Here is an 18,475-nt window from a genome sequence, read left to right as displayed (position 1 = left end):
AGTGGCTGCTCCACTGGATGTCATAAGGTGAATGCACCAATTTGTAAGTCGCTCTGGATAAGAGCGTCTGCTAAATGACTTAAATGTAAATGTAAAGAGGACCCTGTTGAAAATCACCTCGGGCAGATTACGTCAATAGACAAGTTGCGAAGGATCGGGGGGCTCCGTATCAGCAGTAAAAGGGGTCCAGGCCAATTGGCAAAATAAGTATTGTAGCCCAAGGAGTGGCTGATGGACCTCTTCAGCTACCCGGGAGATGGGCCTAGCATAGGCTAGCTCCAGGCTAATTGGTGCTTCCTTCGGGACAGAGACGTTAGCCAGGAGTAGCCACTTGGATAGCAGCTAGTTAGCTGCGATGATCCAGGTGAAAAGGTTCAGAGCTTGCGGTAGGAATCCGGAGATCTGGGGAAAAAGAGTCCGGTACACTCTGGGTTGAATCGCGCTGTGCAGACTGGCAAGAGTTGTCCTGGCGAAAGGTTAGCTGATGACCACTAGCAGTGGCTAGCTGACTACTAGCTAGTAGCTAGTTAGCTGGCTAGCTTCTGTTAGAGGTTCCGGTTCTAGAAAATAGCAGATCCATACCACATTGGGTGAGAAGACAGGAGTTGGAGTTGGAGGATAAAAAATATTTTTTTGATATATACGAAATATATGTGAAGAAAATGTGAAGAAAAAATATATATAAAAAATAAAAATATATAACCATGTGTATGTGACCAATATAATTGGATTTGATTTGATTTGATGGTGCATTGGATTACTCTATCAGTCTGTGTGTTTTGGTGTGTCGCTGACTGTGTATGGTAGTTCATGTTGATGATTACTACTTGGGTAGTTGAAATGATGATGGGAGGTCATATTCTCTCCACTTTCCCTCAAATTACCTCCACGTCCTTTTGGGTCTCATTAAAAAGCCATTCCCCAGTATGTCACTCACAGTCCCACCGTATGGTTGGCATTAACAATGAAAGCAATGAAAAAAGAGCTCTTAGTTCATTATCATTTGAGTGAGGCGAGGATTATCAGTCTTCAGTGCCTCTTGATTTATCCTTTCCTCTCCACCTCTCTCCTTTCCTTCTCTGTCACTATTCTTCAGTCCAAGCCAGGGCTAACACAGGAATGCATGTTTAACTAGTTGTATTAGTTGTATGTATATGATATACACCGTCTAACTAAATGCTTACTTGCAGGTTACTTCTCGACAACGCAACAACAATAAGAAATAATGAAAGATGAGAACATGAACATAAAGTAAATGGCTCAGTAGAATAGAATAAACATTTTAGCATAAGTATAATACAGGAAGGCACAATTTATAGTCCAATATTTACACCCTTATTAAAGAAAGGAGTGCAAAGTTTCTAAATCGTACTGTATTAGCAATACTAAATAAGGGTGTGGTAGCAGCAATTGTTGTGTGCGTGTAGCTACAATGTGTGTGTGTGTGTGTGTGTGTGTGTGGGGGGGGGCGAGTGAGTGAGTGAGCGAGTGAGTGAGCGAGTGGGTGGGTGAGTGCATGTGTACTACGGTGTGGAGAGTCAGTCCAGTTCAAGAGTTCAGCAGTCTGATGCTTGTGATAGAAACTGTTTCTGAACCTGTTGGTATCAGGGGACAAGGGGGTGACAGAGAGTATCGAGGAGAGAGAGGCAGTGGGTGTCTACCATGTTAAAGGTTCTGAGTATAGCAGGGCTGTAGGAGGTAGAGAGGAGAGGACAGCAGAGATAGGAGGAGGAGGTGACAGGATGTGGTTGAGAAAGGTGGATTGTGTGTCATCTTGAAGGTCACAGGTGACATCTGTGATTAGCAGAGTTTGGTCACTGAGACAGAGTTTGGTCAGTGTGTGCATGCAAGTAAGTGTGTGTGTGTGTGTGTGTGTGTGTGTGTGTGTGTGTGTGTGTGTGTGTGTGTGTGTGTGTGTGTGTGTGTTGTTGTGGGTGTGTGCTAAGGTGCAGAGAGTCAGTGCAGCTGGTCAGGAAAGTGTTCACCAGTCTGAAAGCTTGAAGATAGAAACTGTCTCTGATCCTGTCGGTATCAGACCCTCTCGATGGGTAAGGGAGTGAACAGCTCATAGCTGGGATGTGTGGGGTCCATGATGATGCTGAGGGACTTCATCAGGCACCGTTTCAAGCAGATGTCCTGGATGGGTGGGTGCACGGTCCCAGTGATGTACTGGGGCGTCTTTACCACCCGCTGGAGAGCCTTGCGGTTGTGGAGAGAGCAATTCCCATACCAAGCCGTGATGCAACAGGTCAGGGCGCTCTCGATGGTGCAGTGGTAGTATTTGGAAAGGACCCGGGGCGGCATGCTGAATTTCTTCAGGCACCTTAGGAAGTAGAGGCGCTGTTGAACCCTGATTGGTGGTGTTGTTGGTCCATATTAAGTCCTCAGTGATGTGGAAACTGAGAAGTGGATGCTCCCCAGAGGAGAAAGGGGAGGGCCATCCTCAGTGAATTTCAGAAAAATTCAAAAAGTGAAACAATAAAAAAGTTGGCCTTTTTAGATAAAACTATTCCAAATATATTCACATCACCAACTGGATGCAGTTTATCACAGTGCCATCCGTTTTGTTACTAAAGCACCTTATACCACCCACCACTGCGACCTGTATGCTCTAGTCGGCTGGCCCTCGCTACATATTCGTCGCCAGACCCACTGGCTCCAGGTCATCTACAAGTCAATGCTAGGTAAAGCTCCGCCTTATCTCAGTTCACTGGACAAGATGGCAACACCCACCCGTAGCACGCGCTCCAGCAGGTGTATCTCACTGATCATCCCTAAAGCCAACACCTAATTTGGCCGCCTTTCCTTCCAGTTCTCTGCTGCCTGTGACTGGAACGAATTTCAAAAATCGTTGAAGTTGGAGACTTTCATCTCCCTCACCCTCATTTGAGCAGCTAACCGATCGTTGCAGCTGTACATAGTCCATCGGTAAATAGCCCACCCAATTTATCTACCTCATCCCCATACTGTTTTTATTTATTTACTTTTCTGGTCTTTTGCACACCAGTATCTCTACCTGCACATGACCATCTGATCATTTATCACTCCAGTGTTAATCTGCTAAATTGTAATTATTCACCTACCTCCTCATGCCTTTTGCACACAATGTATATAGACTCTTTTTTTTCTTTTTCTTTTTTCTCTACTGTGTTATTGACTTGTTTATTGTTTACTCCATGTGTAACTCTGTGTTGTTGTCTGTTCACACTGCTATGCTTTATCTTGGCCAGGTCGCAGTTGTAAATGAGAACTTGTTCTCAACTAGCCTACCTGGTTAAATAAAGGTGATTTTTTTTTTTATGGATTTAAACACACTGTTTTGCAATGAAGGTCTGCAGTAGCTTTAACAGCACTCTGTAGGGTAGCACCATGGTATAGCCGGAGGACAGCTAGCTTCCATCCTCCTCTGGGTACATTGATCTCAACACAAAACCTAGGAGGCTCGTGGTTCTCACACCCTTCCATATCCTTACACAGTAATTATGACAACTTCTGGAGGATGTCCTCCAACCTATCATAGCTCTTGCAGCATGAACTGACATGTTGTCATGCACTACTGATGTACAGAAATACAGCCCCTGGAAAATATAGCACCTGAGAAATACAGCCCCTGTGAGAGTCAATGCAGCAATTTATCTGTTAATTTTGTCAGAGAAGCTTCTCAATCAGAGAGACTCTGTCCAGAAGGAACTCAATGAGCGCTACTGTCAATAGACAGGCATGAACTTCCCCTGCTTTCTCATTTCAAATGGATCCAGGAGAGGTTTGTTCTTACACTAACATCTAAAGGTTGTGACATTAAAGGTTGCGTTAGGATGTCGGTGTAGGGTGTAGGGGGTAACCTACGAGAGGACAAGGGGGTGACGGAGAGTGTCTAGGAGAGAGAGGCAGTGGGTGTCTAGCATGTTAAAGGTTCTGAGTATAGCAAGGCTGTGAGGGGAGGGGGGGATAGGAGAGAGGAGAGGACAAAGTGGGTGACAGGATGTGGCTGAGAAAAGTGTATTGTCTGTCATCTTGAAGGTCACGGGTGCCATCTTTGATTAGCAGAGTTTGGTCACTGTGTGTGTGTGTAGTGTGTGTGTGGGTGTGTGTGTGTTTACACGTGTGTGTGTATGCAAGTGATCTGTGTGTCTGTGTGTCGGTTTGTGTGTCTCAGTCTGTGTGGGTTTGTGTGTGTCGGAAATCAGAATAATTTCCTGCTGCAAGGCACAGGCTGTCAGCACAATTGATGGGAACCCAATTAGTTTCTTTTTCACATTTAATTTCTCCTTTTGTGGCACTGCAAATTGTCAGCTGCCTTCCTCCGTGCCACGGCCATGCCGCGCCTCCTTTTAATAGACTTTCCTTATCACTTTCTGAGGGCAGAAGGGAAGAATGTAATGGATAGAGCAGCCAATTAGATACATCCATATCCTTCTTTATAACACAGCCTCTGTTTATCATCTGTTTATTATCTAGATTCTGACATTTAGATTATTCTGAGTTTGTTTGTTTGTTTCAGGAAGCAAAATATAGTGTTGATTTGATCCACTTTAAAGTTGAAACTCTTTGCTTTGATCGCATATCATTTAAGATTCTGTATACGGATGTTTTAGGGGCACGAAAACTTCCAAAACATCCAAAACATAATGTGCCTTAATACATATTGTTGGCAATTGTTTCTGTGTTTTTCTGTTTCTGTCTGTGTCTGGGTTCATCTGGTATGTGTGTGTTTGTGTGGGTGTGTACAGGGCCTTGACTTTTCCACATTTTGTTGTGTTACAGCCTGAAATGTATTGAATAGAGATTTGTTTGTCACTGGCCTACACACAATACCCCATGATGACAAAGTGGAATTGTGTTTTTTAGAAACATTTTTGAGTTAAAAACAAAATGAAAAGCTGAAATGTTTAAAAGACAATACAGCTATTCTCAATTGCTTCGACACAATATAAAAAAATCACACCCAATGGTACAAACATCTAACTTCTGGGTCCCAATTCAAACTTTGCCCTCAGACAACACACACAAGCTGTCAAAAACACAGACTGCATGACTGTCTGTTACACACTGGAGGGATTCATTCAAAACACTGCAAAATGTTTAGAATAGGTTTTCAGATAAATAGTTTGGAACTTTGTAAAATCACTGCACAACTGCCATGCGATTCAGAAATGGGGAATATGCTGGCAAAAAAAAGAATGGTGAACCTGGGGTGGTCATTGAACCAGGCGCAAACCAGAGCAGCCCGATGGAAACTCACGTCATCCCAAATGACAACATATTGGGCTTTCTTTGGTTGCCCTGGCTCCCCTTCCTGTTGAATAATGTTATTGTGCAGCTGATCTAGAAATTGAAGGAGTTGTGCCATATCGTATGGACCCACTTTGACATGGCGGTGGAGGACGCCACGATTGTTGATGGCTGCACATAGGGTGACGCTGCCACCCCTCTGACCAGGAACTTGTATGGTGGCACGGTGGCCAATGATGTTGCGTCCCCTTTTGCACCTTTTTTGTTATGTTGAACCCTGCCTCGTCGATGAAGATGTACTCCTGTGGGTCAGCCATGGCATCAAGCTCAAAGACTCTCTACAGAAGTCAAAAAACACACATTTTACTGTTCTATAAATACAGTACTGTAGTGTACTACTGTACTGGAATGAAATATTGTGTACTGCAGTTACTGTAACACATTACTATACAGTACTGTATTGATATGCCGGAGAGATGGGCCATACTCTACATATTGTAAAAATTATGTACCGTATAGCAACAACCTGCACATATTGGAATCGATGCTCCTTAACTCTGTTTGCATTCCTTTCAAAAGGCACACGGTACAGCTGCTTTGTCCTTATGTGGTTCTTCTGAACGATCCGGTCAATTGTGGAAATGCTGATGCTGTCAATTCCTTGGAAGACTACCTGGTCTTCAACTATTTGGGTTTGAATTTCCCTCAAAAGGCCCATTATTGGCAATCACCATATTCACCAGGGCAGTCTCACAGCTGAGCTGTGAGAAGTCTCCGCCTACCTCCAATAGATGGCCGCCTCTCAGTTCTGCAAAAATGAATTAACTGTGGTAAAAACTACACTGAGAACAATGTGGAGATTCAGTCTATATGCACTACAACATTACATGTATCACGGTAACAACAAGGCAAATTACCTGTTTTCCCTTCTGAAAGTAAGGACAATGGATGCATCTGTGTAATGGCTTAGGTTGGGTTGCACTAGCTGTCCAGCTTCTCTCATAGTCCTCCCATGTATGAGCACATGATGAACTAGGGTGGCACGGATTTCATCTGAGATTACTTGTCTTTGTTGTTATTGTCCTTGTCCTCGTCTTTGTCCACGTCCTCTTCCTCTCTGTTGTCTTGCAACTTCGGCATTGTTAGGATCCATTGTTCCAAAGCACATGGAGATGCCTCTAGACCCTATTTATTGATCCTGCAATTCTGATTGGTGTGTTAACCATTTTGAGGCTCAGTGTTTGCACGTGGAGAAAGGTGTGCTCTTTGAGTTTAGGTTGTGATGACTTGAGTTAATTATATTGAGAGCATGTGTTTGCTGAATGAATATATAGCGCAATGAATGATTTATTTGGCCACTTTTGTGTAAGGTTTTGCAGAAAGAGTTTTGAATATTGAAACAAGTGAATAGTGTTTACGGTTATGGGAAATGGGTGTGTGTGTTTTTGGGAATGACGTAAGGTTTTTGTGCTACAGGAACCAGTTTTTGTGTTTAAGCTACTGAGAAAAACTGTAAGTATTCAACTTCTTTGTTATGGCAAGCCTACTTCAGGAGTAAAATAAGTTGCATAGTAAGTTGCATGGACTAACTCTATGTGCAACCCCACACCTACAATTATCTTTTAGGTCCCACGAGCAGTGAATCGAGTCGAGCAGTGAATTTCAAATGCAGATTCAACTACAAAGACCAGGGAGGTTTTCCAATGCCTCGCAAAGAAGGGCACAAATCGCAGTGTGGTAAGTGTTCATACTCTTATTTCAACTGAACACTCAATAACATTAATAACAAAGAGAATGAACGAAAACCGGAACAGTCTTGTCAGGTGCAGAAACACAAAACTGAAAATAACTACCCACAAAAACCCTGTGGGAAAAGCAACCTAAGTATGGCTCCCAATCAGAGACAATGACAGACAGGTGTCCATGATTGAGAACCATACCCTGACCAAACCAAAATAGAGACATAAAAAGCTCTAAGGTCAGGGCGTGACAGTCCCCCCCCCCCCCCCCCCCAAAGGTGCGGACTCCGGCCGCAAAACCTGAACCTATAGGGGAAGGTCTGGGTGGGCATTTCTCCGCGGTGGCGGCTCTGGTGAGGGATGTAGACCCCGCTCCACCTCTGGCTTGGCCCACTTAGGTGGCGCCCCTAGAGCGGGGACCCTCACCGCCGACCCCGGACTGGGGACCCTCGTAGAGAGCCGATGGGCAGCTCTGGATGCTCCGGACCGGAGGGCGCCTCTGGACGCTCCGGACCGAAGGGCGCCTCTGGACGCTCTGGACCGAAGGGCGCCTCTGGACGCACCGGACCGAAGGGCGCCTCTGGACGCTCTGGACCGAAGGGCGCTTCTGGACGCTCCGGACCGAAGGGCGCCTCTGGACGCTCCGGACCGAAGGGCGCCTCTGGATGCTCTGGACCGAAGGGCGCCTCTGGACGCTCCGGACCGAAGGGCGCTTCTGGACGCTCCGGACCGAAGGGCGCCTCTGGACGCTCCGGACCGAAGGGCGCCTCTGGACGCTCTGGACGCTCTGGACCGAAGGGCGCCTCTGGACTTCTGGACCGAAGGGCGCTTCTGGACGCTCCGGACCGGCGGGCGCCTCTGGACGCTCTGGACCGAAGGGCGCTTCTGGACGCTCCGGACCGGCGGGCGCTTGGACACTCCGACCGAAGGGCGCTTCTGGGCGCTCCGGACCGGCGGGCGCTCTGGACGCTCCGACCGAAGGGGCTTCTGGAGGCTCCGGACCGGCGGCGCCTCTGGACGCTCCGGACCGAAGGGCGCTTCTGGACGCTCCGGACCGAAGGGCGCCTCTGGACGCTCCGGACCGAAGGGCGCCTCTGGACGCTCTGGACGCTCTGGACCGAAGGGCGCCTCTGGACTCTCTGGACCGAAGGGCGCTTCTGGACGCTCCGGACCGAAGGGCGCCTCTGGACGCTCTGGACCGAAGGGCGCTTCTGGACGCTCCGGACCGAAGGGCGCTTCTGGACACTCCGGACCGAAGGGCGCTTCTGGACGCTCCGGACCGAAGGGCGCCTCTGGACGCTCCGGACCGAAGGGGGCTTCTGGAGGCTCCGGACCGAAGGGCGCCTCTGGACGCTCCGGACCGAAGGGTGCCTCTGGACGCTCTGGACCGAAGGGCGCTTCTGGATGCTCCGGACCGAAGGGCGCCTCTGGACGCACCGGACCGAAGGGCGCCTCTGGACGCTCCGGACTGAAGGGCGACACTGGAGGAGACACAGAGACAGCCTGGTGCGTGGGGCTGCCACAGGGCCCACCAGGCTGGGGAGACCTACAGGAGGCCTGGTGCGTGGAGGAGGCACCGGATGAACCGGGCTGTGGGGGAGCACTGGAGCTCTGGTGCACAGCCTTGGCACCACTCCTCCAGGCTGAATGCCCACTTTAGCCCGGCCCTTCCAGAGTGCAGGCACAGGTCGAACTAGGCTGTGGGGGAGCACTGGAGATCTGGTGTTTAACACTCGCACCTCTCCCTTAGGCTCAATGCCCACTTTTGCCCGGCACGGGCAGAGCGCAGGCATAGGGAGAACTGAACCCTCCCAGCGCCCCGGAGACACAGTACGCAGAGACGGCGCAGGATACCCTGGGCCGAAACGGCGCACCGCACCGCATAACACGGTACCTGACCAGTACCACACTGCTTCCGGTAAGCACGGAAGGCTCGGGTCTATCGCCTGACTCCGCCAATCTCCCCATGTGCCACCCCCAAAAAAATGTTTTGGGGCTGCCTCTCGTGCCTGCTGCGCTGCCTTGCCTCATTTCGCCGCCTCTCAGCTTTAGCTGCCTCAAGTTCTTCCTTCGGGTGGCGATATTCCCCAGCCTGTCTGCAGGGTCCCTGTCCGTCCAATATCTCCTCCCAAGTCCAAGAGTCCTGAAGTCTCTGCTGCTCCATACCACGCATGGAGCATGGTACATGTTCATAATATTTTATTAAATCAGAACACTTGAACAAAAAGAACAAAGAGGAAAACGAACAGTTCTGTAAGGAAACTAAACCATACAGAAAACAACTACCCACAAAAACCCTGTGGGAAAAAGCTACCTAGGTATGGTTCCCAATCAGAGACAATGATAGACAGCTGTCCCTGATTGAGAACCATACCCGGCCAAAACAAAGAAATACAAAAACATAGAAAAGAGAACATAGAATGCCCACCAAAGTCACACCCTGACCAAACCAAAATAGAGACATAAAAAGCTCTAAGGTCAGGGCGTGACAGATATTAGGTAGGAATCAACTTGGTAGGGATAAAAACACAGCAAACAGGGGACATAGAAGGCAGAGTATGTGGGTATGTACCAGTGAATATGTGTGGGGGAGTGTGGTTGTGATGGAAGATGGGGTGTGTGTTTTTGTGATTGGAAAGTGTGGTGAGTTAAGTGAGTGAAAAAGGAAAATGGTTGCAAATGCCAGAGCCCATGTGTGTCTGCGGGCAGGAGTAGTGACAGATAGAGTTTTCAATTTTGTACAGATAAGGGACATACATTTAAGAAATAAATAACAAAATAGTCTATTTATTTATTGTCCTATCATGATGGAATGGTCCCCAACGCTATACCCTAGACACCCACCTGAGCAACCCACACACTAAGGAGAAGTCCTCATCTCTTTTATAGGCCTAGTGAAAGTACCCTATATGCAGCCAAGACAGAAAGATGAACATGGTCAGAGACCCACTACGCTGCACCACCCCCTCAAGAGTCTGAGCCTGCCTTGGAGGGTTGATCCAACAAAGCCAAAGCCCCTGGGTGTGTGTGCATAATATACAAGGAATTTTTCAAACGCTGCTAATGAGTACCTTGACGACTTTGTACCTAGCCGGTGGGAATTCCGGTGGAGACCCCCACCTAAGTAGTGGCAGTGCTGGCAACATTAGCTGCAGTAACCCATGGAGAGGGGGTCACACTCAGACAATCAGAGAGGGGGAAAATCATTGTGGACCTGGCGGCACATAATAATCGAACTGTTTGACTGCTCAGAGATGCTTGGGGAAATGGTCACAACAGGGGACTAGCATGTGTGTGTTTCAGGGAAAGGGGTGAATCTGAGCTCCATCAGTTAGGACTTGAAATTAGTTAAGCAAATCTCCCCATTCTTGCTCAGTTTTGCATGCCTTCTCAATCAGCTACAACTGTATGCATTCGCACATCAAGTCTTCTCTTGAGTTGGGCTCGGGGATAGAACAAATGTTGAAAATGTGAGCTTGTGGTTGTTTGTGGGGGAAGGGTGGGGAGAGTGTGTGTATGTATCCTACATCTGTTGCTAAGGGATAATGACGTTAGGGACAGTATAGGATGAATCACAATAATTGTTTGCCAAAATAATAACTGCTTGCCCAAAAAAATTGAAATATAGGATTGAAGTCAGTGCTTTGTGATGGCCACTCCAATACCTTGACTTTGTTGTCCTTCAACCATTTTGCCACAACTATAGAAGAATTCTTGGGGTCATTGTCCATTTGGAAGACCCATTTGCGACCAAGCTTGAACTTCCTGACTGATGTTTTGAGATGTTGCTTCAATATATCCATGTAATTTTCCTATCTCATGATGCCATCTATTTTGTGAAGTGTAGCAGTCCCTCCTGCAGCAAAGCACCCTCGTGCTTCACGGTTGGGATGGTGTTCTTCGGCTTGCAAGCCACCCCCTAATTTCCTACAAACATTATGGCCAAACAGTTCTATTTCTGTTTCATCAGACCAGAGGACATTTCTCCAAAAAGTACGATCTTTGTCCCCATGTGCAGTTGCAAACCGTAGTCTGGCTTTTTTTATGGCAGTTTTGGAGCAGTGGCTTCTTCCTTGCTGAGCAGCCTTTCAGGTTATGTCGATATAGGACTCGTTTGACTGTGGATATAGATACTTTTGTACCTGTTTCCTCCAGCATTTTCAGAAGGTCCTTTGCTGTTGTTCTGGGATTGATTTGCACTTTTTGCACCAAAGTACGTTAATCTCTAGGAGACAGAATGCGTCTCCTTCCTGAGCGGTATGACGACTGCGTGGTCCCATGGTGTTTATACTTGCGTACTATTGTTTGTACAGGTGAACGTGTACCTTCAGGTGTTTGGAAATTGCTTCCAAGGATGCCCCAGACTTGTGGAGGTCGACAATCTTTTTCTGAGGTCTTGGCTGATTTGTTTTGATTTTCTCATGATGTCAACCAAAGAGGCACTGAGTTTGAAGGTAGGCCTTGAAATACATCCACAGGTACACCTCCAATTGACTCAAATGATGTCAATTAGCCTTTTCTGGAATTTTCCAAGCTGTTTAACCTGTTGCCTCTACTTGGGACGCTTGCGTCCCAACTAGAGCTCTGGAAATGCAAATGCGCTACGCTAAATGCTAATAGTATTAGTTAAAACTCAAAAGTTCATTAAAATACACATGCAGGGTATCAAATTAAAGCTACACTCGTTGTGAATCCAGGCAACAAGTCCGATTTTTAAAATGCTTTTCGGCGACAGCATGAGAAGCTATTATCTGATAGCATGCACCAATACACTACAACAGAAAAGCACAGCAGGGGACGTAAACAAAATAATTAGCATTTCGGCGTTACACAAACCGCACAATAAAATAGAAAACAGTCATTACCTTTCACCATCTTCTTTGTTGGCACTCCTAGATGTCCCATAAACACTATTGGGTCTTTATTTCGATTAAATCGGGCCATATAAAGCCAAGATATCGTTATATGTAGACTGTGTGATAAACGAAAAAAACAGCGATTTCACAACGTAACGTCATTTTTCAAAATTCAAAAAGTAGACGATAAACTTTCACAAAACACTTCGAAATACGTTTGTAATGCTACTTTAGGTATTAGTAAACGTTAATAAGCGATAAAAATCATCCGTAGGCGATGTAAATATCATTAGCTGTCGTCTTGGAAAAAATTTCAGGAGAGAGCTCTTCCGGAATGATCTGGGCGGAGACCGGAGGTAAGCGGTGCCCCTCTTTCGGTTCAACCAAGAATCAAAGATGATTAAATTCACAAGATACTCGACAACATGGGGATGCTGTGGGAGTTGAATGCTCGGTCTTATCTAATTCGGCTCACTGTTAACAATTGCTGGAAGTGGCGCAAGGATATTTATTTCCATTTTCTGTGATCAGGTTTTCCTGCGCTTTCCGATGTAACGCACGTTATGTAATAGCCACAGTCGTGATTTAACCAGTTTTAAAAACGTCCAGGGTTTCCTATCCACACATTCTAACCATATGAACGTACTATATTCCTGGCATGAGTAGCAGGGCGCTGAAATGTTGCGCGATTTTTAACAAAATGTTCAAAAAAGTAGAGGGTCGACTGAAGAGGTTAAAGACACAGTCAACTTAGTGTATGTAAACTTCTGACCCACTAGAATGAGACAGTGAATTATAAGTGAAATAATCTGTCTGTAAACAATTGTTGGAAAAATTACTTGTGTCATGCACAAGGTAAATGTCCTTAATTGACTTGCCAAAAATATAGTTTGTTAACAAGAAATTTGTGGAGTGGTTGAAAAATGAGTTTTAATGACTCCAACCTAAGTGTATGTAAACTCCAGATGCCACTTGGGTACACTGCAGCATCCACCTAGAAACAATTGCTGCCAAGGGAATGCCTGACAGCTTGAAAGACATTTTGGACACGAGTGAAAATGTATAACTTTGTTAAAGCCAGGTCCCTGAACTCTCGTGTATTATCTGCACTATGCAATGATATGGGCAGCGGCCATGTAACGCTTTTACAACATACCGAAGTGCACTGGATATCAAGGGGCAAAGAATGTACACGTTTTTTTAAATTGAGAAACGAGCTGAAAGTTTTCTTTCTTCTTACAGGGACTCTCCGCAATTATATTCAATGTGCGGGACAAAATTGAGGCTATTATTAAGAAGTTGGAGCTCTTCTCTGTCTGCATTAACATGGACAACACACAGGTCTTTCCATCGTTGTATAATTTTTTGTATGCAAATGAACCAAAGCTTACGGACAATGTCGAATGTGATATAGCGAAGCACCTGAGTGAGTTGAGTGTGAAGTTACGCAGGTACTTTTATGAAACGGATGACACAAACAACTGGATGACTTATCCCTTTCATGCCCTGCCTCCAGTCCACTTACCGATATCTGAACAAGAGAGCTTCATCGAAGTTGGTTCTATGAAAATTCAAAAAGAAATTTGACCTTTATTTAACTAGGCAAGTCAGTTAAGAACAGATTCTTATTTTCAATGACAGCCTAGGAACAGTGGGTTAACTGCCTGTTCAGGGGTAGAATGACAGATTTGTATCTTGTCAGCTCGGGGGTTTGAACTTGCAACCTTCCGGTTACTAGTTCAACACTCTAACCACTAGGCTACCCTGCCGCCCAAGAATGAGGCTGATGAGGAAATGAATTAATTAGTGACTGCTAAATCGAGAGAGAGTTAAATCGGTTAACAGTAACTCATTAAACAAACTTTTCCAGTGGTGCCCCAGGTTACTGAGTTAATGGTTACCTGATTAATTCAGTCACGTTATTATAAACATAGTTAATTATTTGATAAATAGCATGTCATCACATTAACAATAATACATCACAACAATAATGAATATGAATTCAGAGGGCAGAATATATTAAATATTAAAGCATTAGACTTCTCACTAAACGCTTCAGTCATACAAAGCTATACTTAAATCTGAACTGGTTCTCTAGCAGATTACTAAGAAATGCTCACCCCGTGTACAAGAATGTCCTTTTTCCCATTATTCAGATTACAACCACTCATTTTCGGTTATTTGAAAATGAAATCATCTCCAAAATATCGCAATTTTTAAAGCAAGCCATAGAAAGTGGATTGCAATTTCAGTTCAATCCACTTTTGTGAAACATCACAGCTCGGTTGAAAAATGTATGGAAAATAAAAATTACAACTGGATGGTGTTCAGAGATAGACAGGGGTTGAGGGTAGCTGAAGGATGGAACTAAAAACGAACAAAAAGATAACTAATGTAAAATATACTGTGTCCGTATAATGTATATAGTATGTATAAGCTTGAAGTAGAAGCCTAAGTGTTGTTGTCCATAAATGTACTCCAATTAGGGGAAGGGTGGTAGTGTTAGAGGACAATAATAAAGGAAAATATATTTAAACATTTATATATACAGTACCAGTCAAAAGTTTTTACACACCTATTCATTCAAGGGTTTTCTTTATTTGTAATATTTTCTACCTTGTAGAATAATAGTGAATACATCAAAACTATGAAATAACACATATGGAACTATGTAGTAACCAGAAATGTGTTAAAGAAATCAAAACATATGCTACAATTTAGATTCTTCAAAGTAGCCACCCTTTGCCTTGATGACAGCGTTGCACACTCTTGGCATTCCCTTAACCACGTGGAATGCTTTTCCAACAGTCTTGAACGAGTTCCCACATATGCTGAGCACTTGTTGGCTGTTTTTACTTCACTCTGCGGTTCAACTCATCCCAAACCATCTCAATTGGGTTGATGTTGGGTGATTGTGGAGGCCAGGTAATCTGATACAGCACTCCATCACTCTCCTTCTTGGTCAAATTGCCCTTACACAGCCTGGACGTGTGTTGGGTCATTGTCCTGTTGAAAAACAAATTATAGTCCCACTAAGCGCAAACCAGATGGGATGGTGTATCGCTGCAGAATGCTGTGGTAGCCATGTTGGTTAAATGAGCTTTGAGCTCTAAATAAATCCCAGACAGTGTTACCAGCAAAGAACCCCCACACCATCACACCTCCTCCTCCATGCTTCAAATGCTCACCTACTCTGTCTCTCACAAAGACACAGCGGTTGGAACAAAAATCTTACATTTGTACTCATCAGACCAAGGGACAGATTTCCACCAGTCTAATGTCCATTGATCGTGTTTCCTTTAGTAGTGGTTTCATTGCAGCAATTCGACCATGAAGACCTGATTCACGCAGTCTCCTCTGAACAGTTAATGTTGAGATGTGTCTGTTACTTGACCTCTGTGAACGATTTATTTGAGCTACAATTTCTGAGGCTGGTAACTCTAATGAATTTATACTCTGCAGCAGAGGTATCTCTGGGTCTTCCTGTCCTGTGGCAGTCCTCATGAGAGCTAGTTTCATCATAGCGCTTGATTGTTTTTTGACTGCACTTGAAGAAACTTTCAAAGTCATTGAAATCTTCCGGATTGACTGACCTTCATGTCTTAAAGTAATGATGGACTGTCGTTTCTCTTTGCTTAATTGAGCTGTTCTTGCCATAATATGAACTTTGTCTTTTACCAAATAGCTATCTTCTGTATACCACCTCTACCTTGTCACAACAGATGTGTGAGAATGTTATTGTATCCATATTGAATTCAGACTGTAACACAATAAACTGTGGAATAAAGTCAAGGGGTGTGAAAACTCTCTGAAGGCAATGTATGTACATTAGGGATGTGCAAGTGTATGTGTAACACATAGCACTCTGAACTCAATAGTCCTCCCTCTCTCATTGTGTGATGGACCATCATTGCCCCCTGCAGTCTGAGTTAAGCAGGCCATGATGCCAGTCATGTAAGGAGAGACATTAGAAGCCTCTGTTGTAGACTCAAGGCATCTGTCCATGTGTCTGTGTGTTTCTGAGAATTCGTCGACTAGATGTATTGATGGCACACGGGACTTTTTTTGCACACTAACAGGTATCATGACACACTCCTCTCCTCTTTTTCAAATGTTCTCTATATCTACTGTCTTTTTATCAGACTGTCTTACTCTGTCACCATCCCTTTCTCCCTTCCTAGTTGATAGCTGTCTAGCTAAGATCAATGACTTCATGTCTCTGCAGGACTGTATTTGGGAGTGAACAGAGCAGTGTAATAGTTCTCTATGGAGTCAGACAGATTCCCACTACCCCTCCCCTTCAGAGGAAGTCCTGCTGAAATAATCATAAATGTGGCATCAAGCGAAATGTCATGTGTCCCTTTTCAGCACAGAGAGAGAGGGATGGAGGGATGGAGGGATGGAGGAAAGGAGGTAGTGGGGGGGGGGGGTAGATGAGAGACGGAGAACACAGAGACAGAGTAAAGGACAGCATTTGAACGGCATCGACAGATCTCCCATTTCACAGAAGCTTGGGTATACAGAAAGATAAGCAGATGAAAGAACTGTGTGAAAAATGCACAACTAGCCTATAGGAGAAGCGGACTAGATGGGGGACCTTCGGAGGTACACACGGGGACCACACAGAGCAGTGGGTATATAAATGCGGGGTGAGGATGGAGTACCTGTGAAGCACTGTCCAGGTGTCCCCTATTCATGTGTTTGTGTTGTATTAGTTTCTTTGTGTTGAGGGTGGAACTGGATATGGGGGAGGAACCGAAGTCCTAGTGATGTTTCAAACTGCCACCATGAGTGAAGTCTCCCAAATATAGAAAGCTTCCTGGTGCACGCTGCCCACCCACACGCACAGACACACACACACCTCGCTCTATACACTCTTTGTGGTGTTGTGTCTTTGTGTGGCGGCAGTGGAGCCTAGTGGTGAGTGTTAGACTAGTAATTGAGAGGTTGCGAATCCCCGAGCTGACAAGGTACAAATCTGTCATTCTGCCCCTGAAAGAGGCAGTTAACCCACTGTTCCTAGGCCGTCATTGAAAATAAGAATTTGTTCTGAACTTGCGTAGTTAAATTTAACAAAAATGTTTGTCATTTGTTCTTTTTGTACAAACAACAATTATAACCGTGCAAATCCTTTTCTGCTTCCCTCGGTGAGTCCTGAGAATGTGTTTGTGTCTGCGCCTCTCTTCATGCAGTTCTTTAAGTCCATGAGTTCTTTGTGTTGCAGAGTCTCAACACTCAAAAACAGCCAAGAGTAGAAAATCTATCTTGACTTTTCCGTGATCATTCCACTGACACACTCATCACTCTCTTTCCCTTAAGACAGACTTCATGACCTCCCATTTATCCCTCCATCCATCTCTACAATCCTCTGTGGACACACCCAGATTATGAACACATCTCTCAGTGTCATATGCTGATTATTCATCATCATCACCACCACACACACACACACACACATCAACTTCACTGAGTTTTGTTCACCCTCATCCTTAGTCTGTCAGTGGAGGAGCAGCTGCAGTCCCAGATTGCAGTGGTTCTGCTATCTCCAGATTCTGGTTGATGGATTCTGCCTTGTGCTCAACAGGTCTGCTAGAGCCCCTTCACCTGGTTCTCTAGGTTACTGCGCTCGTGAACTGAACTGGTCTGAATGGTTAGAGAGTGATCACTTACGTCTTCAACAAGAGAGAAGCTTTGGACTTGCATACTGTAGAGCTTCAGCATTCCTAAGGAAAACCTGAAGACTGCTCTGATTTTGACAACTGGAACAGCACAATACACACGAAATCCACACTCAAGCCTCTTTGGGATTTACCACCCTTTCGCGTTGCTTGTATACGTTCAACTCTGCGTCAAAAAAGACACAGAATGATATCGTTACATGAGAAGTCTAATGTCCCAATTAGGGTTGTCTTTGTTAGCGTTTGACGTGACACTGAGACAGACATGACGCCTCCCTTAGGGCATTAATATCTGTTGTTTACTGTGCCGTGTCTAAATTAGCGACCTGACACAATGCGTTTCACACTCCCTAACACGATGCCTGTTCACAAGGTTGTTTACTCTAAAAGCTCCCGGGTGCCATACTGTAGGCCTAGCCACCTCACTGAGTCATCTCAATGGAAATATCCATCAATTGACAAAAGAAAAACCTACCTTCTGATTAAAACCGTGGAACTGTAGTTGAGAACGGAGGATAGATCCAGTCGAAAGTTAGTTAGATCTGCTGAAAGTTAGTTCAGATCTATAGAAATATGTTCATTGTACACGGATCGTTATAACATTTAACAATGTATTACACCATAATAGATCATGTTACAAACATGCTGGCTCAAGTGTCATATTTTGCACAGTCTGTCCTGTTCTCGCTACAAGGGTTCACAGCTGATCCCTGAGCTGACAGGTTTGACACTGAAAGTGATTTTCAACTTTCCCCTTCGTTCCTATTCAGGTTTGAGAGGTTGACCTCCCGTCAGCTCTACTGCTGTGATTTGGCTGTCAGATAACTAACTCAGTGTCCTGTCAAAGGGAGAAAGACCATTTGGGGGAGTACTGTGGTAAAAAACTGGTAGTTACTCCAAGAACTTAGAAGGCATTCCTGTATAATAATGTATGCCTGTCTGAGAAAATCTGCATCACTTAACTTGGAGC

This window comes from Oncorhynchus nerka, linkage group LG5, assembly GCF_034236695.1.
Source record: "Oncorhynchus nerka isolate Pitt River linkage group LG5, Oner_Uvic_2.0, whole genome shotgun sequence".
In the NCBI taxonomy this organism is placed as follows: domain Eukaryota; kingdom Metazoa; phylum Chordata; class Actinopteri; order Salmoniformes; family Salmonidae; genus Oncorhynchus; species Oncorhynchus nerka.
This window is presented reverse-complemented; position numbering follows the sequence as displayed.